At 37.2% G+C, this 21,940-nt stretch overlaps 1 long non-coding RNA gene across 1 annotated transcript; it reads left to right on the forward strand.

Moving 5' to 3' along the window:
• Positions 1–348: 348 nt before the first annotated feature.
• On the forward strand, positions 349–1,986 carry LOC141426204 (uncharacterized). Its single transcript, XR_012451209.1, has 2 exons — positions 349–403; positions 601–1,986. It is a non-coding gene; the product is annotated as an uncharacterized lncRNA (long non-coding RNA).
• The last annotated feature ends 19,954 nt before the right edge of the window (positions 1,987–21,940 follow it).

Raw genomic sequence — 21,940 nt, forward strand, 5'->3', positions numbered from 1 at the left:
TCAAAGAAAATCTAACCTCAATTTACTATGAACTTACGCTTGTCTTATTACACTAAAAGTATTAAAATAACTAAAACTTTCCGTATCCGCGAGTTTATAATTAACAGTGGAGTGCCGCCACATAACTTACGTTCTATGATCTAACTGTTAACTATTGATTGGACTCAAGTTTCGACAGTAACTAACTATTGTTTTAAACGTATAACATGCTCGCTTTTAAAATACGTCCAAGTGTTAACTGTGTAATAATAATGCTTTTATCTTTCAGATAAAACCTCACCCAGTGTTATCTCAAATGTAAAATGTCTAAAGCTCACTCGGATCGCTCTTTAATGAAATTTAAATTAAAGCTCATTCAATGAAGCCAGACCCCACAACAGCCCATTGTTGTTGACATTGAATGGTATGTACTAACTTTCTTAATCTCACTATGTCATAATCTTATAAAATTTCAACTGTTAAATTATTTCTTTATTGTTATTACATTTCAAGTGACATTTATACTCCAAATGTTTGTGTAAGCTAAAACCCAATTAAAATTCATTCTACTCTAACTTCAAACTACTCTTTCTGTTATTTATTTCTTTCTTTTATTTACAGAAAGTGTGACAATCTAATGACAGATGGGCGCTGAACATCACTATATCACACATACTTGAGCATGGATTGAACTAGTGTCTACCTCTCACGATTTGAACTTGTGTGCACTCCAGCTACATAATCAAGGAACTATTCTCACTCTAATTATACCGCTGTCCGCAGACATCTTCCTCTTAATAAAATAATTTAAACGCTTTTAGGTGCTATGATTAATTTTTGGTGTATTGTTTCATTTCTTTACCTATAACCCTCTACTATTATCATTTCATTAATTACTCAATCATTAATTTCATTAATTTGGTAAACTATTAATAACAATTGTCTCAACTTTCATATAACAACAAAGCAACCCCGTTAGTTATTTACTGATTTGTTTATACCAAACATTTACAAGTAAAACTTAATGTAATAAATTGTAATTGACTTTCCTGCTTTCCTCTCATAAATTAAATACTCAAGTAACAGATTTTATTTTATGTCAATTTCTTATCTATAAACCTATCATATATTACTGTTTTACTTAGATCAACTTCTATTATCTGCACTCTACTTTCTAGGCATTGTGACTAATATTTTACTCAATACTAATCTGATTTAAATATCTGTCTGTATAATCTGACTAATATTTTACTCAATACTAATCTGATTAAAGCAAAATTTTCTCATTATACTAATCCTGAGTAATTAATACATACTTTATAAATCATTTCCCCTATTACTTAAGAATGTCTGGCAACCGAGCTTTACTTGGGCTTAAACTAAAATATTGCTATCTCTCTCTAACTTTTGATGTATGAAATGTCGTTTGACCGGTATTTTTTCATATCTAAAATGGCGTCTTGTTTCACGTCTACGCATGCGCATGTGTGATGTCTGGCCCTATACCACGAAAGTGCAAAACTCGAAATTCGTATGTTGCCGTCCCGCCTACGCTTAAGTCATTTAATATGCGAGTAAAAGAGACGATGCGATACGAACTTTGATTTTCGAGTTTCGTAGTAGTCCTGCAGTTCTAACTTCTAACTGTCAACTCGCAACAAAAGCAAACGCTACTTTTATTTAAGTTTTAATCCGCTTAGCTCTCAAATCTGATATTACTAAACTGTCTACGCTACTTCTAATGAAACAAATGACTATTCATTACTAAGGCCGAAGAAAACAGTGCATCGATTACTCCTACATCACGCCTAGATCGATTGATCATTGCAGCTTTTAACTAAGGGTGGACCCTCGTCTTACTTCTGTGAATGTTCGTCAATCAAGAATAAACTATCTTAGTGTTTTAGTGAAGTGAATTAAAAATAGGAAGTGCTTACGACCGTCTTCATTTCGACAAGAAGTTCTTTATGTTGTGACCCGCTAAATTTATTAAATTATTTAACTATTCTCAAGTTATTCCTATCTCCATACTGCTATTACCCTGATTATAATCATCATCATCATCACCCCAGTCTATGCATATCCTACTACTAAGCATACAGGTCTCCTCTCAGAATGAGAGAGCTGATTCTCTATACTATCACAACTTTAATTCAAATTAATCTCAAACTCCATTTCACGAACAGCAAATTGTGGCAGTCTAAAAGAACAACCACTGTTTTAGAAAACTACTGATTTTATGCTATATTACCTATCTTTTACTTACCTCAAATCTTTTTATTTACAACACTTGTTATTATTTTTATCTATGTTATTAATTAAATACTCATTTTGGTCATGATTTTCTTTCTACTTTTGTTTGTATTCTAGCTCACAGCTTTGCAAACTGTAAACAGACTATGATTAAACTAACACCAAACTCTAAATTACTTAAGTAAATTAAATTAAGTTCTTCCTGGTCATGGCATACCATATTGTAATAGGTCTTTTACTGCCAGTAATAGGTGATGATATAATAAGTATTTTTTATTATTATCTTTAATTGTACTTGTACTTGTGATTAATAGCTAATTTTAAAGACTAACTAACTACCCCTTCTTAACCTACTTAATACTACACTTAACTTGTGGTAACGCTATGGTGATTTAACTTAAATTAATTTATGGCCTTGTGATCGTGAATCGTCTAGTGGATAGGAACCTACCTTATGCCCAGCAATAACCTAAGTGCTTTTATTTGAGAATTAATTTGAAAAGCCTACAGTTGTGTTTCTAATGTTATAATTAATTAAGCAGTACCTAACTTCCTGATAATTTTGACTCTAGATTGAACTCTACTGAACTTTAGGGTGAAACTTTAATTACTGAGATGTGAATTTAGATATACTAGTATGTTTAGACTGGATGGTTCTAGAAATGGATCTTTCAGGTTACCTAGAATAATCAGTTTGGAAAAATGAGAGGAAATATTTCCACTACGGATAGTGTTTGTGTTTGTATTACTTCTGAATCTATTTTGACTTAAAACTAAGTTTAATACCGGGACCTTTAAGGTCCCGGAAGGACGCTACCTCCTTGCCCCTTCGTCCTTCATCCAGTCGCACACCAGAGCAATATATCTCTATGGATATGTCAAGTTGTGATTTTACTAGACTAAGCACTAACTTTCGGTGCATTCAAATCAAAGTATGGAAATACAAACACAATGTTTTGTAACAAGTTGAATCTAATTTTAGACTTATGGTTACTTATTCTATGCTTATATTAGAATACTCTATGAGATGCTTAATTATAACTTTGATAATTAGTTCAGGAATGAGTTTAGACACTATAGCTATTCATTTACTATAGACGCTAGTATCTCTTAATTTAGATTATGTCTTATCTATCTTAGATATATGGAATGTCTAATTTGACATAATTTTATTTTGGTATAATTACTAATCTCATAGTGACTTTCACTTATTTTAATGAGCTATCTACTTAGTCTAATTTTCTAGTTCTACCAGCATTTGGCGTTACCAGAGTAAAGCAGAAAGTAAGTACCGATTTCTATACTTTACGCCCAGAACACAAGCGTTAATAATAATCTAACTAGCTTATAACTAGATAACCCTTGGGTATTCAAGATAACCTCTGTATTAGGTTTTGGACTCGTCTATGACTAGTTTTGTCTCAATTCATATATTTTAAATGAACAATAAACTGTTTCAACTATCAATCCTTAATCAATTATGTTTAAATCGAGATCGAATGAAAAGTAGGTAAATTTCCAGATAGACTGTTGCCTGGTATGTGTCAACGTAAGCTATCGACCGTAGTCAGGATTTCTACATCCGTTCACTCAATGTTAGAACGACAACTAAAACAGATAGTATGTATTTATAACACGAAAGACTTTTGTATTTAATTGATAGATGGTCCAAAACCCTCTACGATTTTATCTCTAACTTATTACTAGACATAATTTGATGAGATCTTAATCAAAAGTATGAATATGATGTTTGATATTAATTTTATCAAACAAAGCTTATTTTAGCTGGCAATCGTAATTCAAATCGAAATTAGATGATAATTGTGTTAAATATTATTCAGTAAGTTATCTGGCATTTAATTGTCCACTTAGCTATGAGATCGTGTCATATCAATTCCCGCTTATTCATTATAGGAAAGACAGCTAAAATATGTTATTGTTATTTACTCTTAACAAAATGATCAAACCGTATTTTGGTTTTAAATTGAAGTCAACTTACTAATTTTAATAAAGTTATTCGTAGTCAAGTTCTTATGAACTAAGTTTTGTATAATGAAGTTTTGACGTAAGTACTTAAATAAATTTTATGTTTTATTTTATTTTCTTAAAATCTAATTTATGCCTTAAAACTATGTGTGTGCGAGTTTAAGCTTTCCCTAGCTCTGTGTTGAAGTTTAGCAATTTGGAGGAAAACCCTCATAGGTGAACTAATTGTGTGGTGAGTTAAAATAGTAACTTTTCCCGGTGTAAGGAAACGCTACTCTAGCTAAGCCCTATGAACTTCCCTACCTATATAGCCCTAATAAATCCTACAATTGTACTTTAAGCTTGCCTGAGGCCCCTACTCTCTGTCTGTGATTAGCAAAACTAGGGAATTAATCCCACATGTACATTTAGTGTAATGTAGAAATTCACGGTGCAATGAATTTCTTCTAATCTCCTATCAACAATGATGGTGTGTATACCTAAAGCCCTATCGGTCCCTAAATGGTGCTGAGCTCTCAACTTTCCCGAAGGAAAGTCCCTATGACGGAGAGCCCCGCGGAACAGCAGAATACCTAACGTTGTGCATAAATACGTAAATAAATAGGGGACAGGAATTCTGAGTTTCTTAAGTACAAACCAAGCGTCAACAAGACACGCATTCACTTCGACGAGCGCTACTTAGTCGTTACAAAGACAAACAGAATCCACTGGTGGCTGGTACGACAGTAATTTGCCGCTGAAGCCGCCACAGCTTCAGGAAGTGGAAGCCTATTTCGTCCACGGTTGTCACCGTTAGGTGTCAGACGATATAGACGGACTTAAAGCTCAACCAAGGTACGTTATGGAGGAACCAAAGTCATTTCCATTAAGTTGGGAAAAACACAGAAAAGTTATGGGTTAGTACAAAATATACGTAGGCTGAAATGAAACGCTATAAAACGATCACTCCACACTACAAGAACAAATAAGGGCCTTCACCGCCACAAGACCGCAAAGATTCCTCACACAAAGATTTTCCGAATGAAAATCAGCACTAAATATTTCACAAATAATTAAAAAACCAGAGAGTTAATCATTATTCCGCAGATTAATGATCAAGACCCCGACACTTTACTTCCTGAAGAAATACTCACATTTCTTGTAAATTAAATTAATTAAAATTAAATAAAATCAAAACCCAATTAAAATTAATGAAATAAAATTACCCGATACTATTGACTCTAATTTGTTAACAAAATGGCGCACAGAAACTAAACCCCCGACTAGCAAAATAACGATGTTGACTCTACGAAATCTAATCCATCTGCTCCCGCCCTTTTTGTGTCACCTCTATTTATAGCTTCTCTCCCGGGACCTCTGGTATTTTCGCGCCAAGCGACCAAACGACGCCAAGCTTACCAAAGTCGACAACGTTGACATTGCCAGCTCTCGCTTTTTCTTCTGCCAAATCCTTATCTCAAAATAGCCAAATTTTAACCGTAAAATTTATTTTTGAACTAAAATTCCTATTTATCTTGACACTATCCTAGCTTAACTATTCTAGTAAATACGTTTCATTTTTATATTGTGCTACAACAATAATTTTCAATAAATATTTATATGTATTTGTCAAATACTTCAATTTTACCTCAACGTTTTAATTTCCTTAACCTATCTAACAATAATCTTACTTCTAATGATAATTTTCTACTTATTACTCCCTACACTCTTTGAATATAAATAGCCAATTACATACTTCTATTGTTCGTTATAAAATAGCTAATTTGCCTACAATTATTAACTGGTATCCCCAATTCGCGCCGTTTATTCATAGTTCCCTTTGTCGTATTAACGCTACTCAAAATTTGCTTATAATTTCGCCACGTTCCTACTTTAAGTCAGTGCGACAGAGTACTTGTAATTTCGTCTTAACTAAATGTGTAATTACTCTGCTAATACTACTCCGTTTTGAATGAAAACTTAAATTTATAATAGATAATGAACCAATGATCTATACTATGATTACGTAATGCTTGCATTTTCGGTTTTTCTTAACTTATTTAGCTAATTTCGACAACTTGCCGTTTCCATGATGCTTCGTTGATATTTCTTTAAATTAACATAATTATTAACATCAAATGTATCTAAGATCTACTGTAGACTAATACTAATGATTCTATTACTATATCAAGTCTATTTTTGATGAATTTGTGACCATATTTCTTGTTTTTAGATAAAATTTACATTTCCATTACCTAAAGCGACCTCTATAATTCCCACGTGAAACTAACTAAATAGCCCTCAGGTTAATCTGCCGCTAAACCCAGTTCGGCATTAGTTCACTAATTTTCCATGACGCCTACCATTAATTCCTTTAATTGACCATAGATGGCGTTTTTTACATTAATTATTATACCCGAACAACACAATTCTAATCTCCAATTAAATTTAACATTTACTCATTAAATTGACTGCTAAATTATCCCTGCTTTAATTACATCGACATTCTAATCTCAATTACTCTTATTTAACTGTCTTTGTCGACATGTTTTTGTTTCGAGTTTCCATCAAACCTTCATAGATGGCCCCACTAACAATTTCTACTAATTTATTCCCAGTGACGGTCGTGTGACACATCCGATCCGTTACAGGATTAGCCAGGTAGCAAGAGCAGCAAATGCTACGGGTCCCGCGCATCTAAGGGCTCTGCGCACCAAAGCTTTCTGATCTTAAAATATGAAAATTTAGGTAGACACATTTTAAATCAATGTATTTACATGTATTTACTGTCACCACAAAACCAATACGAGATCGCCGCCAAAGAAAAAGATGTTAAGATCGACTATAATATTTCATTCAATAGGTACCTACTATAAACTTGTAGCAAATCAAGAGCCGTGGGATAAAATTTGGCCCAGGCCCCGCGTTGGATTAATCCGGCTCTGACAACTCCGGGTCAAAACGGTTACAAAACAATAAAGAAGTGAAGGAAAGATTCGAGTACCATCTGCCCCTTGACACAGGCCCTATACCTACTACGAAGAGCAAATTCAAACTTCGTATCTTGCTGTCCCGCTATCGTTTATATTATTTAACACGAGAGTGAGAGAGACAGTACGATACCAACTTCGATTTTCGAATTTCGTAGTAGCCCCCCAGCACCGTCTTCCACAAGCGGCAAGGCCGCTCGTGTGGTCACGGTGGGGAGCGGCGCCGCCACGGGCTGGCCAGCTGAGTGTGTCAGATCGGAAGCGGAAGCTGCGCCCGCGCGGGTTCCGCCGACCGCGCATGACGGACGTCATTAGGTCCGCATGTTTTAAATATTGGGAATTTTCGGTCTGTTTACTTATGAGTTAGTATCATTCTGGATAGCATTGTTATCCTAACTAAATATTTATACCAAATTTTAAATAAATGCTATCACTATAGATCAGGTAGATAAGAAACATACAAACAAACAAACATTGCAAATCAAATAAACACTTGTAAAAATGTAGATTTTTTTTGTGGTAATAAGCTAATACTCGTAATTGGCTTTACAGGCCCCCCGTCACTCAATACTACAAGAACACGCTAAGACAGAGGACTCCTAAACCACGAGTACATATGCGATAATGATAATGCATAGTTAAAATAATATTGCTTCTCTGAAATCTATCTATATAAATAAAAATGAATCGCTGAAATATATGTATGTGGGTACGCGCATAACATCCGCACGGCGGCACCGAATTAGATAATTATTTTTTATGTTCGTTATTATCGGGACAAGGTTTGTGCTAAACAAAATTAAAAAAAACAACTGCTAGTAGGTATATAATGAAAGAGACTGTTCTTCTAGTTTACGCCCAGTTACTAAAGCTCTGCAGTTTGTACGTTGGTTTGTCTGGCGTCGTACATTACATGGCTGTATTTTGAAGATTCTATGGTCATTATACGACATCGTAACAACAAAGATTAAAAATAATGTACTTAAATTGCGTTGTTTTTTCGGCGTTAGTATAGTATATTATCTTATCCCTACCCGTACCTTTCGTGTACTCTGACTTGAACTTAGGTACCTAGATATTGGATATTTCGTTAGGTATGTACCTATGTATTTAGGAAATTTAAATTTTGAAACGAAACTTTACAATAAAACTTTACAATAATAAAAAATACTGTTGGGTGTGTTTCGTCCTAATATTACCGATGAGTTTCCCAAATACATTAATTATTTAACTATTATAATTATATTTTTTAATGATTCACGGTTATTTACATTACATTAAACATTAATTTGTTAGATACGGGATGTAGATTACCTATAGGCTCCCGATATTTTGACACAGTTGCATGCATCATGATCACGGGATAGATTACAAGAAAATATTGGACCCGTATTTTTACTTTTTACTAAACTAAATAATATGAAGATATAGTCAGCTAAATTCCTCATGACGTCACACCCTGCCAAAACAAACAAATAAACAAACAGAATTAAACTTTCGCATTTATAATATCGATGGGAATTCGTCTTTCCATACTTATCTGTATTTACGTGACTATTTTTCGCACAACTTCTTATTAAATATGTAAAAAATATAACATTAACTATGTAACCACATACATCTCATACTGCATGTACGCGCGTATGATTGAACCCGGTAATGACGAACAACAGAGTACCGTTAAGTGAATCGAGGTGCCACCGGAAACGCTATGGTGGTCACTTTTAAATCAGTTACAATAAAATTGGTCTATCATTTTTGGCACGTAGCAAACGTTAAGTGATTATTTTAACTAGGGCTTTTTAAAATTAGATACGTTATGTTGTTAGAACGCACTACATATCCGATAGGCTTTCCGAATCAACCAAATCTGACTTTGTATCTTGAGATCTTACTGATAAACCCGAGACAGTGTTTAGTTCAAATTTCTCTTGTTAAAATTAAGTTTTTAGGTTTGTATCAAATGATGCCAATAAACTAGAAAGTTCAAGAACTTACTTTGTCTTTCGTCCTTCGCTCGCCATCTGTACCTCTTAGAGCTTGAAACTAAAGTAAGCGGGCCGGGCACTGGGCAGCAGCACTTCATTTGATCGCAAGGTATATTCGACCAGGAAATTATGTTGCCTGTGTAAGGTTCTATGTGAGTTGTAAGCCTAAAAATATTTGAGGCTTTATAACTTACACGTCAATGTAACTATCAACCATTTTTAATCTTGATGTAAGGACTATTATAAAAACGGCGAAGCTCTTACTACTTAGTCGACCGTCAACAGCTCACGTTTTCTATATTATCCGTGTACCTACTTCAGAGAAGATTCTTGCACTGATTTCCGTTAGTTCGATATTTTTTGTGCGATTAAGCAGTAATTATTTCATCAGAGGGCATCCCACGCCGTTCACACTTTCTGCCCCATATGAGACAATCAAACGCTATTGTTCGTCTAATTGCCCGTAACGCTATGTCCGTATTGTTCTAACTTACGCCAACACGCACATCCATCTAAAACGTAGAATACTTTAGTTTACAGATAACTTGTTTTAACCTGCGGCTTTGTCCGCATGATAAGTACCTTCCGATAAACATTTACAACCTTAGTTTGGCCTAAAAAAAGTTTACGGTTTAGGTTCATTATAAAATCCTAAGTAAAATAAAAACGAAGCGATATAAGTATTATAATTAATCACAAAGTACGCACGTTTACATGCATGTAATGAGCTATAATTTCCCATACGTTAACTTCTTGTTATCTTTCCGCAGAAACGTTGCGAGCCTCTTCAGCGAGCTCTCACGTTAAATTTTACGAATTTAAGTGCCACGAATTATGGTAATAAGCAACGTATTAGCGATTGTGCGATGCTCACCTCATATCGAGTTAGCTCAGAATCATGTAAAGTTACGGTTGAGTTAACTTTTTTTAATAAAATTGCTCGCGTTTTAAGCGATGAGCCGAACAACCTATTAGGTGGCCAAATGGCGCACGGTCGGCGCGATCGTGAAGGAAATCAAATTACAATAATGATGCACGCTACCGATACTTAAATAACGGGTTATGTCTATTCTGTAACAGGTAAATTGGTGGATGGCTCGCGCGTGGTCGAATTAGAGATGTGTCATTAGACTGCTTCCTTAGCTCATGAATTATGTTTGGTAAAGTTTGTTCACTCCATTATTACATACTCTGTTCCGGTTCAGCGGTGCACTTTAATTCAAGGGTACGTCGTCAATGTTATTTTATTTCGAATTTTATCGGAGTACCTGCCTACTTTATCCTGATTATTCAGTATGTAATAAGTAATAAGAGCGTGCAATTAAAGGACGATGGTGATGTAGTGTTTTTTAATAATGGAATCCTTCATCGAATCTTCATCACGCACCACATTAGAGCTGAATAAACCTGCATACTTACAACAATGTAACTTATTCTATTTCATCAAAACAGTAAGGTTCTTTGTGCCTTTAAAAGTGCAATTCTTGTATGTTTATTATTTCGGTGATCTCGGAAACGGCTCTGAAGATTTCGATAAAATTTTTCTGTGGGGGCTTTCGGTGATGAACTATCGATCCGGCTTGGATTTATGTCTGGGACAACGCGTGTATTCGAGTTTTAGTTTTAGCCCGAGTGAAGCTCGGACGAATTCAGAAAAAGGAGATTAACCACGCCTTCACCCAGCATTCTCACCCATCCGCAGCTAGTCACCCATCGGTAGCTGGACATGGTCATTTTTAGTTCACTAAGAGGCTGTTTCACCATCCATTGATTAGTGTTAACTGACGGTTAAATGTGATGCCGTCTCCGTCTATTCGAACAAAACAAATAGAGACGGCATCACATTTAACCGTCAGTTAACACTAATCAATGGATGGTGAAACAGCCCCTAAAGGTCTCTCATTACACCGTATCATATCATGACCGTAGTAGCAACGTATCAGGCAAAAATATATTCATAGTATTGAAAAGTATGAGACTATGGCCACTAGCACGTTTCCTAGCCAACTGTCGCCGTCGCGTGTCATGTATGCGCTTGAAGCTTCTTTCCTGACACGTTCCTAGTACGGTCATGGCATGACTAGAGACCTTTAGCCCAGACCCTAACTAACACTGGCCTCTTTGTTGAAACAAAGCAGTGGTAGACAGTCTGTCTGCGACAAGAACGAAGCGACCAGGTAGGCATGAATGGCCGGCGCCCTGCTGGCCGTGAGTTATGCGCGCCCCTGCGGCGCGGGCGCTGCCTTCACACCTCCGCCCGCGTGTGGTCCGCGGTTTACGATGCTGCTGCGCGCGCAGGACGGCTTCATGCCATATCAAGCATAGTAATCCACTCCTAACTAAAATGTGAAACAAGTTTCAAGACACACAACAAGCAAGTAGCGTACGGGCAGGCTAAATACGGTAATCGAAGAGCAAGGGTTTGAAAAATGTAAAACTAAATCCCTTTAAAAGCTTTAGATAAAGTTATACACTATTTGAAAAAATATTTGCAAAAGGCAAGTCCGAGAATGGCCGACATTCACCATAAAATCAGCTACATACCCTATATTTAAAAAAAAACGTGCGCGCGCACCTTTGAGTATTTATCTAGATAAATACTCAAAGGCGCGCACGCGTGGACATTAGGCTTTTCTACCATTTTTTCTAACGGTATTAGATGATGGTTAAAGTTATGTTAATTTTTTAAGGAATTATCTTTTTCACTGACCAGATAGGTACTGATTGCTGTTTGTTTTCTTTACTACTTACGTATTTAAAAGTAAAAACGAAAGGGGAAACTCACCAACTCCAAAAAGAATTGCATCATGTTGCCATGATCACCACGGCCACGATATTGTATGGCCTTACCATACCTACAATGTAAAAAAAATACTTGTCAATGTCTCGCTCGACAACTTTTATTGAAGTCATTGTTCCCATTTACGGAAAATTCTTGGGAAGCCTTTTACGACATTATTATAGCAAAGAGAGTTCAGATGATGTGTCTGACGGCAACTATACGCCCTCTACCATCGCCCTAGGCTATTCACCTTGCCTTGCTGAATCGCCGAGTCCGCCAAACCTCTTTGCATTATCTGCGTGATGTAAGCCATCTTAGAGCGCATGAGCACTAAACAAATAACTAGGAGACGTAGTGGTCGCCATGGCCGAAATCGGTCGGATCATCATCATAGCAAAGAATTTAATAAACAACTGACCCTTATTTTCCAGTGGCCTTGATGAAGTAATAATAGATACGAGTACCAAATCTTCTTTTTCTGACGATGATTGTGCTGTTAGTGTTTTCCACCGTTACAGCTTCGCCCGGCCTTTGGAGGGCGTGTTCGGCGAGCCGGCACAACCGCTTCCTATCATAAACGATTGTTAAACTTCTGTGAACTAAACGTTTGTATATCTTTACTTGTCACTTTGACATTTACTTTTACCGATTACAAACAAAACATCAACAGGTTTACACCTTCTTGCTACAAGCCCTGCTATTTTCGTACCTCCTAATCATCTCCTAATGTTATTCACTTATATTAGGTACCTATTGCATTTAGTTCATAAACATAATTGGAGGGTAGTAAATTAACTTAACATAATTTCAATTCGATGTTGATATATTGTATTCCTATTGTGTTTAGTTTGAGAAAGAGATCACTCGTCGAATCCGACTCGACTGGGCAGCAGTCTGGAAGCTTCGCAGTGTCTTTTCGTCCAAATTACCGCAGTGTTTGAAGTCGAAAGTCTTTGACCAGTGTGTGTTGCCAGTGATGACATACGGATCTGAGACGTGGGCGCTAACGATGGGCCTCATGAGAAAACTCAAAGTCACTCAGAGGGCTATGGAGAGGGCTATGCTCGGGGTTTATCTGCGGGATAGAATTAGAAATGATGATATCCGCAGTAGAACTAAGGTTACCGACATAGCCCGAAGAATTGCGAAACTAAAGTGGCAGTGGGCGAGGCACATTGCTCGCAGGACTGATGGCCGGTGGGGTCAGAAGGTTCTCGAATGGCGTCCGCGGACCGGGAGACGAGCTGTCGGTAGGCCTCCAACAAGATGGAGCGACGACTTGGTTAAGATCGCGGGATCACGGTGGATGCGGAAAGCACAAGACCGGTCTGAGTGGAGAGCCTTGGGGGAGGCCTATGTCCAGCAGTGGACGTCTTTCGACTGACATGATGATATTGTATTCCGATCCAATTTATGACAAGCGTAAACAAACACGCCATTAACCCGACCATAGACATTTAGTGATGTGCAAACCTAGAACCTATTGCAAAATAATTAATCAGTTCAGTAAATCGATTACTTATTAATTGAATAGATCAACGTATTTTTGACTATTTTATTATTTACAATACTTGATTTCATTCCAAAGACTGTTTATTGAATTATAAAAGCAGTAACTTTATTTTTATTTTAAGGAAAGTAAATAAAAATCGCTTATTCATCCGCGCATTAATCGATTTTTAAAATGTATAATTTTCCACCATCTCTACGCTAGTCTATGCTACTACAGATTATTCACATATTTCAATCAAGAAATAACGTCAGATTTTGACGAAGAGTTTTCAAATGAAAAATAAATATTGAAATCAAGTTAATTTTGTTGAAAAAAGTGATTAGACATCTAGTTAAAAGACACGAATTATAGATAAATGTGTTATTGATTCGATCCAGTGGATGTTTATACAAGAATTTTGATGAAATCGGTTTGTTTACACTTTTAATCAATTGGATAGGCATAACGTATAGTCCAGTCCGTATGAACTGGCGAGTGAAACTAACAGAGAAACGGATGAAGTTAAGCAAAAATACGAAAAAAGTTGCGCAGTCATAATATAATAAAATAATCTAACTATTCATATCTACGTGATTAATGATGTGACGTGACATTGTTGTGTATTATTTAGAGTATTCTTATTTGACACAACACTAAGGCGGTTCTGCACCAACATCCACAGACTTCTCTGGCCAGGCCTGTGGACAAACATGTCGCTCTCGCATCGGTCTAATCAGTCACCAAAGACGTTGCGCACAGGCAATACGCCAAAATTTGCCTAGAATAGACGCTTAGGCCTGAATGATGAATATCTGACATTTCACAGTTGTAAAATTATAATTGTATCTGGTCTTGGTTACTTATAGCATTCCAATCGCTGTGCCGCACCTAAATCTTCCGGCGTTGCTAGTAGATATCCTGGACGGTAGATATTATAATATTAGTCACATTAGTGTGTGTATTTTACTCAAGAATTATTTTATTTGTTAGACTTACGACCTGCCGGGCTTCCTGCGAGACGTGATACCCGCCGCCGTTTTTATTGGACAGGAAGGAAATTCTAACGTTTAATATATTCTAAGTAAAATGTTTGAAACCGTTTAAACCTGCGGGCTGGCCGGGCTTCGGTTTCATTGGTTTTTTTATTACTATTACCTCAGATATAAAGATGCAATTACTTTATATTATCGTGTTTGATACAGTATCGGGTTATTGTGAATTATTTTTATTGATAACAATAATTATTTTTAAATAAACTATGTACCTATAGCTATTTCAGTTGGCTAGATATACAATAGCTACAGTTTTGTCCATTGACACTGTTCAAAGTCGGCGCTCATATTACCCATGCATTGGCGCATCAATAGGAGGGCTGCAACTCACCCCAGAATGCTCTCGTGAATGAAGCTAAAACTACAATTTGGAGTTCTTAGGATAGAGCTCCATCAGCCATAACTTTCAGGGTCCAGGCCTCTGAAAATAACTGTTATTGTGTCAATGTGCTAAATATATCGTTAAGGATAGGAAGAGCCTTATAAAGGTCTCTACCCACTACACCGTATCATGCTAAGACCGTAATAGGAAAGTGTCAGGAACGGAATGTGAAGCACATACATGACACGCGACGGCGACGGTTGGTTACGAAACGTACTAATGGGCATAGTCCCATACTTTTCGATACAAATAATATATTTTTGTCTGACTTGCTGTTACGGTCATGGACGGTGTAATGGGTAGACCTTAAGCCCCCACAGTTCTCGCTCTGGAACTTACGCGAAAACATTTGTTTCGCAGCCACATATAAATATATGCAGTTAGGGTCTTACGCCGGTAGCCGTACGTTAAGCCTCGTTATTTATCGCCGGCCCACTGCCCGCGCTGATTTATGTTGCTGCGACGCTTTTTATTGTTGCAAGCACTAGTGAATGAGGACCGAAATCACGCCGAAAAGTAAGAATGTGCCTGTCAAAATGTATCTGATTTGAGTTGGGTTTGGAAATGTTTTGCACGGTTGCTGTAAAGCCTTGTAAGGTGGGAGTTTTAACTGTGAGAAGTATTTGGATTCATATACGTAAATATATAAATTTTACTGGTTAGCAAACAGCGACGGTTACCCTGGTATCAAACGGCCAACTACATATCTTAATGCAAGTCCGATGAAATGGCGGTTGAAGAATAAGTAAAAATAAACTCTTTTGATTTGATTTATAATAAAAATAAATTAAAAGGCTATTTGGAGAAAATAACATGATGATGAGGGCTACGGCATAGATGTCGCTAGTGTCGCTGCTTAAATGGCTAAATAAGAAACATCACAAGCTGAGATATGAGGTGCATAAGAGAAATTCGTGTCTGTATCGTTGTCCAGCGGTGGTGTAGCGGTATAGCACATGGCACGGAATGCCGAAGGCTTGGGTTCGATTCCCAGCGCTGGTCTTATTTTTCTGGTTTTTCTGTGCATCTATATTTCAGTTTGTATTTTCGATATAGGTTTTACGGGATGACCGTAAAAGTAACAAAAAATTTGGAATTGAAATAAAAAATACAAAAAGATTCCAAAAAAAACTTGAAAATAACATTGCCAATTGACGATATTTTAAATATTTGAGGTTATATTAAGAATGTCTTTAGTCTTAATCTCGTCTTGTGAAGTTCACTGGCTATTATGTGTGGTATCATTATATCATAAAGTTTGCGAAAAATATTATGCCAAGTCGGTGGATAACGTTTATTACATAATGTTGCCGAAAATACCGCAACCCTTTAAAAATACCGCAACCCTTTAAAAACTCTTCAACAAACTTATTTGGGTTACAGAAAGGGACCAACACAGATATTATGCAACCGTGAATGGTTATACATAAGTACCTTTTTGGACGTTGTTTGTTACAGTATTTTTATTTTACTGGATTTATACTGCGAGAGTTGCGGGCAACTGCGGGCGTTCTAAAATAGAGGCTTTTGTTCAACAGTGGACTTTTTCCAGCTGATGATGATAATGATGATGGAACTTATTCGTAAAGGCTTATTTTAATTACTCAATTATTAGTATCTATGATTAGATTAGATTTTTTGAAAAATATGGCTCTGTCCATTGGAGGACAATTTTGCCAGAGTAGGTTTTGCCGTTGTACGGTAAAAAAAAACTAGAAAACGAAATATGAGAGGTAATGGCGGATGAACGATGACAGCGCGAATCTATTAGTATCTATATTGTTGTTAGGGGTCGTGCTACACTTGACATAGAAACGCTCTACAGAAACTTGTCATCCTGACATTCGCGCCTTTTTTTTAGTTAAATTATATTATTGGTTGACGTTACATATCATATTTCAGCGGATTGTATTAGTACATTGTGTCTTAAGGGCGGTAAATAAGGCATTACGAACGAGAGTCTATTAGAAGCCCGAAGTCGAAGACTAAGGGGTTTAAAGAGTCGATGTTCGTAATTCTAGTACCGCCCGTGCGACATACAATGTTTTTCATCACATTTGCGAGTAAAATTTTATATTTGTAAAAGAAAAAATATAATTGTTCCAAATATTGGCGATACCTTAGGCTGCGCTCTTGGCAGCACCGCCCTCTACCTCCCGCAGCATGCGCCGCAACGTGCGTGAGCATGTGATGTGGTCCTGCTGCAGCGCGCGCAGCAGCATCAGTACGCACATTGACTCATTTACCGACCTTGGGCTTCATGACAAGAAAATTAGTACGCGCAATGATTTATTTACCGACCACGGGTTTCATGACAAGCACATTAAGGTCGAAGGTTTTATTTGGGGGGTTGCAACCAAGGTAGCCTGCATGTTTCTACACTGTTTACGAGCAAGTGTGACGAAAAAAATGTAGTAAGTATCAGGGCATTTCTATCTACCATTGTACCCTGAGTTTATCTCCCCGATTTCAACAAAATTTGGGAGGTAGACTCAGTCCATGATTCCGAGCTGGAAAAACAGGGTCTCCAGGTGTGTCCCCAAAATATTGTATGGATGTGTCCGTTTTATTATGAAAATTATTTAGAAAAATTCGTAACAAAACGAATACTGTGTCCGTTACGGTACGTCCATACAATATTTTGGGGACACACTGGAGCCCCTGTTTTTTCCAGCTCGGAATCATGGACTGAGTCTACCTCCCAAATTTTGTTGAAGTCAGGGAGATAAACTCAGGGTACAACGGTAGATAGAATACTCATCAACTTGAATATTAGGTAATAGCGTAATAGTTAGGCGTTAAATTGTAATCTGAATAAGTATTTAAGTACCAACTGTGAGTCAAAACTTAATCACTTTAACTAACGCCATACGTTAAGCAATTCAATTGGCTTCATCTATAAATTATATAGATGGTTGAGTAATCGATCTTAGGTACATATTACATTACAATAATACGTAGTTTCTATATATTACAAAGACCTCTTCAATCGCGATAGTTAAGTGGACTTAAGAACTGACCCATCATGCCTACTAATTTGCATAGATTTTCGCCTCCGACACACTACGAGGTGAAGCAAGAAATGAAAAGAAATTATACACTTATAATACTTATATGATATGAGGTTATTTAACGGTAATAAGCCTAGTTAAATTGTATCGATGTCAGTTACGTAGCGTCATTTTGGGAGAGCGAATAAAAAGTTTTTTTCAATGAAAATATGACGGGATTTGAATTAAAAATATACTTCTAAGTATTATGTTCTTTAATTTTGAGTATTTTTGACTACTTACACGAGATATTCTTGTATATTTATTTATATTCGGAATCTCGGGAACGGCTCTAAAAATTATAACGAACTTTTTTTTGTAGAGAACGTCAGTGGCGAAATATCGATCTATCTGGTCCTATCCTCCTGAGTCCTGACATTTTTTAACAAACTTAGTGCTTAAGACCTAGACGTGGTTGACCTGCTTTGTTATTTTGGATATTATTTCAAAATTCTTAGAATTATTTATTCAATGAACAATTTGTACTTTATAAAGTACAATCGGCCGTTATCCTTAGTGTTAATTGGTCCTTTATAAAGTTCGCGAGGACTTAGGAGGCTATATCTGGAAAAATACGCGTTTTTGAGTTATAATTTGATTGTGTAAATTTTCCGCGTAATAACTACGCGTGGTTCAGCGGTATGGTGTTGGACTTGTAAACTGGAGGTCTAGAGTAAAAAACTAAGTAAGGTTTATTGATTTAGTTTTAAAGGTTATTTAGATACGTATCTTCTCCAAACAGCACGATTTCCTTAACAAAACAAACTCCGAAAAAAAGTTGTTCGTCCAGGTCCTTTTGAGTACTGTATCATACATTACTTGAAATTTAAGTGCCTACAAACTATAACATTACCCAATAACCATTAGTAAAAAGCCTGTGCACTTATAAAAATATCTCTTATCTCAACACGCATATCTAACCATACAAAAATATATGAATGCAAAGCGACCTAGCACAATAATTTAGATTAAGACAACGTAATCAACCACACAATGCTCGACACCAAAGGAAGAAAACAAAAACCCGCGAAAAACACCACTAACTCAAGCTCACCAAGATTAAACTTTCATTCGTAGTAGATTTCATTTGCAGATTCATTCTCTTAGATTAAGTTACTGCGACCACCGCCTCATTGTTGCGTTTTCACGAGAACTTTATTAAAGTCCTTCCACACATACAACTCTCGTATTTCAAGCCCACGCCGGCCGCGTGAGAAAGCACAACTACGCCACAAGTTTTCTGTCGAGCGAATAAACTGCGATTATTATGTTTTGTGAGCTATCATTGTATTTTAAATATTTTGCGGAATGCGAATGAACACCCACCTGATTAAAGTGATTTATGGAGTTGCTCTTCCTTGTATTCGTATAGGTACCTACTTGGAATCGATTACTTGTTTTTCATAAAAGCAATGATCTCTTTCTTCTGCTAGATGTAGAAAAACTATTTTCCAACGACGCCAACTATTATATTGAACGGCATTCTTAAAAGTATATGGCGTGGCGTTGCGTGTTGATAGGCCGAAATAAATATTTTTAACCTATATTTTACGTCCCTTGGCGTCCAATTTAAATGCTAACCTGGCATCCAATTACTGTAATCCAAACAAATGTTTCTCCTTATACCTAATTCGACGCCGATAAAAAGTGATCTATAATTCGCAATTTATCCAACAGTCGCAGATCGCAAGGCGACTTGTTATCCCTAGCTGACAGGCATTAAACAAGCAAACAGGTTCCACGTAACCGCGGTAGGCGAACGGATAACGTATCATGTTTAAGACATTAAGCTACCGTGAGCGAAACAAAGTGTTTATATTGTGCGCAGGCGACGAGATCGGATCGCGACGCGTACAAATCGCGGCGTAAAATGTACACCGATTGAGTTATAGTGTCTTCCTGTTGGGCTACTTGTTTTTGTGGCTCCCGTGTGTTTTTATTAATTATACCCTATAAATAATACATATTTTATGTGTAATGCGATACGGACGCGGGTACAGTGAGATGCGGCGCGCCGATACGCAACTCGCTCCGACTGTACAGTTATTAGTCAGAATGACTTTTTATTGTTTCTCGGCGATATTTATGATCGCCCCAATATTTGTTTTTAGCTGGCTGTATGAAATGTTACTGGTAATCTACTTTTTTGACATTTCTCGGAATGGTAACAATTTAACGTTTTAAACTTTCGTGATTTTCACTCATAGTCAAAATACCACCAACGTCGACGATGTTTTCTGCGTTATGAAAGGTGTAAAACCTGAAGTGGAACAATTTCTGGCATATCTCAATTCCATTCATACAAAGATTAGTTTCACTTATGAGTTGGAAGAGGTACGTGAGGTATCCCATCTTAGGCCTCTAGGTTGGCAACGTGTTTGCAATACCCCTGGTGTTGCAGATGTTTATAGGCGGTGGTGACCTCTTACCATCAGGAGACCCACTTGCTCGTTTGCCTTCCAGTCTTATAAAAAAAAAAAAAAAGAAAAACATTAATTAGTTTTCCTTGATGTGAAGGTAATGGCGAGAGCGGATAGTTCTTTGGCACATACCGTCTACAGGAAACCGACGCACACAGATAGGTATCTGAACGCATCGCCTCACCACCATCCCAAACATCTCCAATCCGTTGCGAGTTCATTACAAAATACGGCATTTGATTTGTGCGACCCTGAAGTTGTTAAAGACGAGTTTGTGACATGTTCAGGAGGTACTAAAGCGTAACGGATATGTGGTTAATAAATGGCAGCCCAGAAGGAAACGTAGAACCAAACATCCTGATGTAGCTAGACAGCCTGCGTATATGCCTTATGTGAAAGGAGTGACAGACAAAGTTGGAACCGTTTTAGGCAAGTAATGTACACGCCTTTGTCCAAAGTGCGATGCGTGCGATATGCGAGGCATATTAGGACACCCAAGGATGTCGTTCCCTTCAAAACACCGGGTGTTTATAAGGTGGATGTAGTTGTGGTAGTTCCTATATCGGACAGACGAAAAGAACAATAGCTGAGAGGGTCAAAGAAGATATTGCAGCTGTTAAAAAACGCCCGGTCCATAAGTCAGCCATAGCCGAGCATTTGTTGGAGTCAGGACCAAACCACTGGATTGAGCTTCACAATCCCAAAATTCTGTCCACGGAACGTCATTTCTACTCAAGAATGGTACGTGAAGCAGTTGAAATAAAAAAGCATAAAAATTTCAACCGGGACGATGGATATAGCTTTCATCTTCGTCGAATCCTGTTATTAATAAGTGTCGGCGTCGGGATGAATGTTCGGAGGGACGATCGGACGTTGTTGTTAGTGTTGTGTGTCGGTGTGATGGGGTGACAAATAAAAATGACCAAGTGCGGGTAGTTCGTGATACGAGTGCCGGTACTATTAGTGATTAAGTGCGGGTAATTCGAAGGACTCGCGTCTGCTTGGCAGACTTGACACCCCACACTTTAGTCTACTCGTGACCACGGCCACTGCAATGTTGCCGAAACATCGAGGTAAATATTACTCGTGTGTGTTAGCGTGATAAGTCCCGTTGGTGGTATTTTGACTATGGTAACAATTTGACAAATGTAGAGCTTTTCAAAGTGCCATACCCAAAGTGTGCAAATGGGGCCATTACCAAGCCTTTGCTGTCCAACAACTGTCATGCGGGTGCATCTTTTGAACCGCAATAGGTACCTCGATTTTTTTTTAGTTATTTTGTTAATGAACTACAATATTTTTACTTTGTTTCGCCGCTTTCAGTTCAGTTCTTTTTTTAAAGTTTCATGCCCAAAGGGTACCAACAGAACTAGAAGTATTTACCTATTCCTTCACTGTCCACCAAGCGATTGTTACGGCTGTATCTTTTGAACCGCAACAGCCAAGGTTTGCGGAACGCCTTGCAATAATCAGTGTGGCTCTGTTGAACCAGACCCAGGCTTCGGGCAGCCAATGCTGAATACGGCACTGTATGTGTCGCGTCTGTATCACAACGTCACTGAAAACTGTAATTGAGTGGAACTCTTC

This window comes from Choristoneura fumiferana, chromosome 3 (genome assembly GCF_025370935.1).
Source record: "Choristoneura fumiferana chromosome 3, NRCan_CFum_1, whole genome shotgun sequence".
Taxonomy (NCBI): Eukaryota; Metazoa; Arthropoda; class Insecta; order Lepidoptera; family Tortricidae; genus Choristoneura; species Choristoneura fumiferana.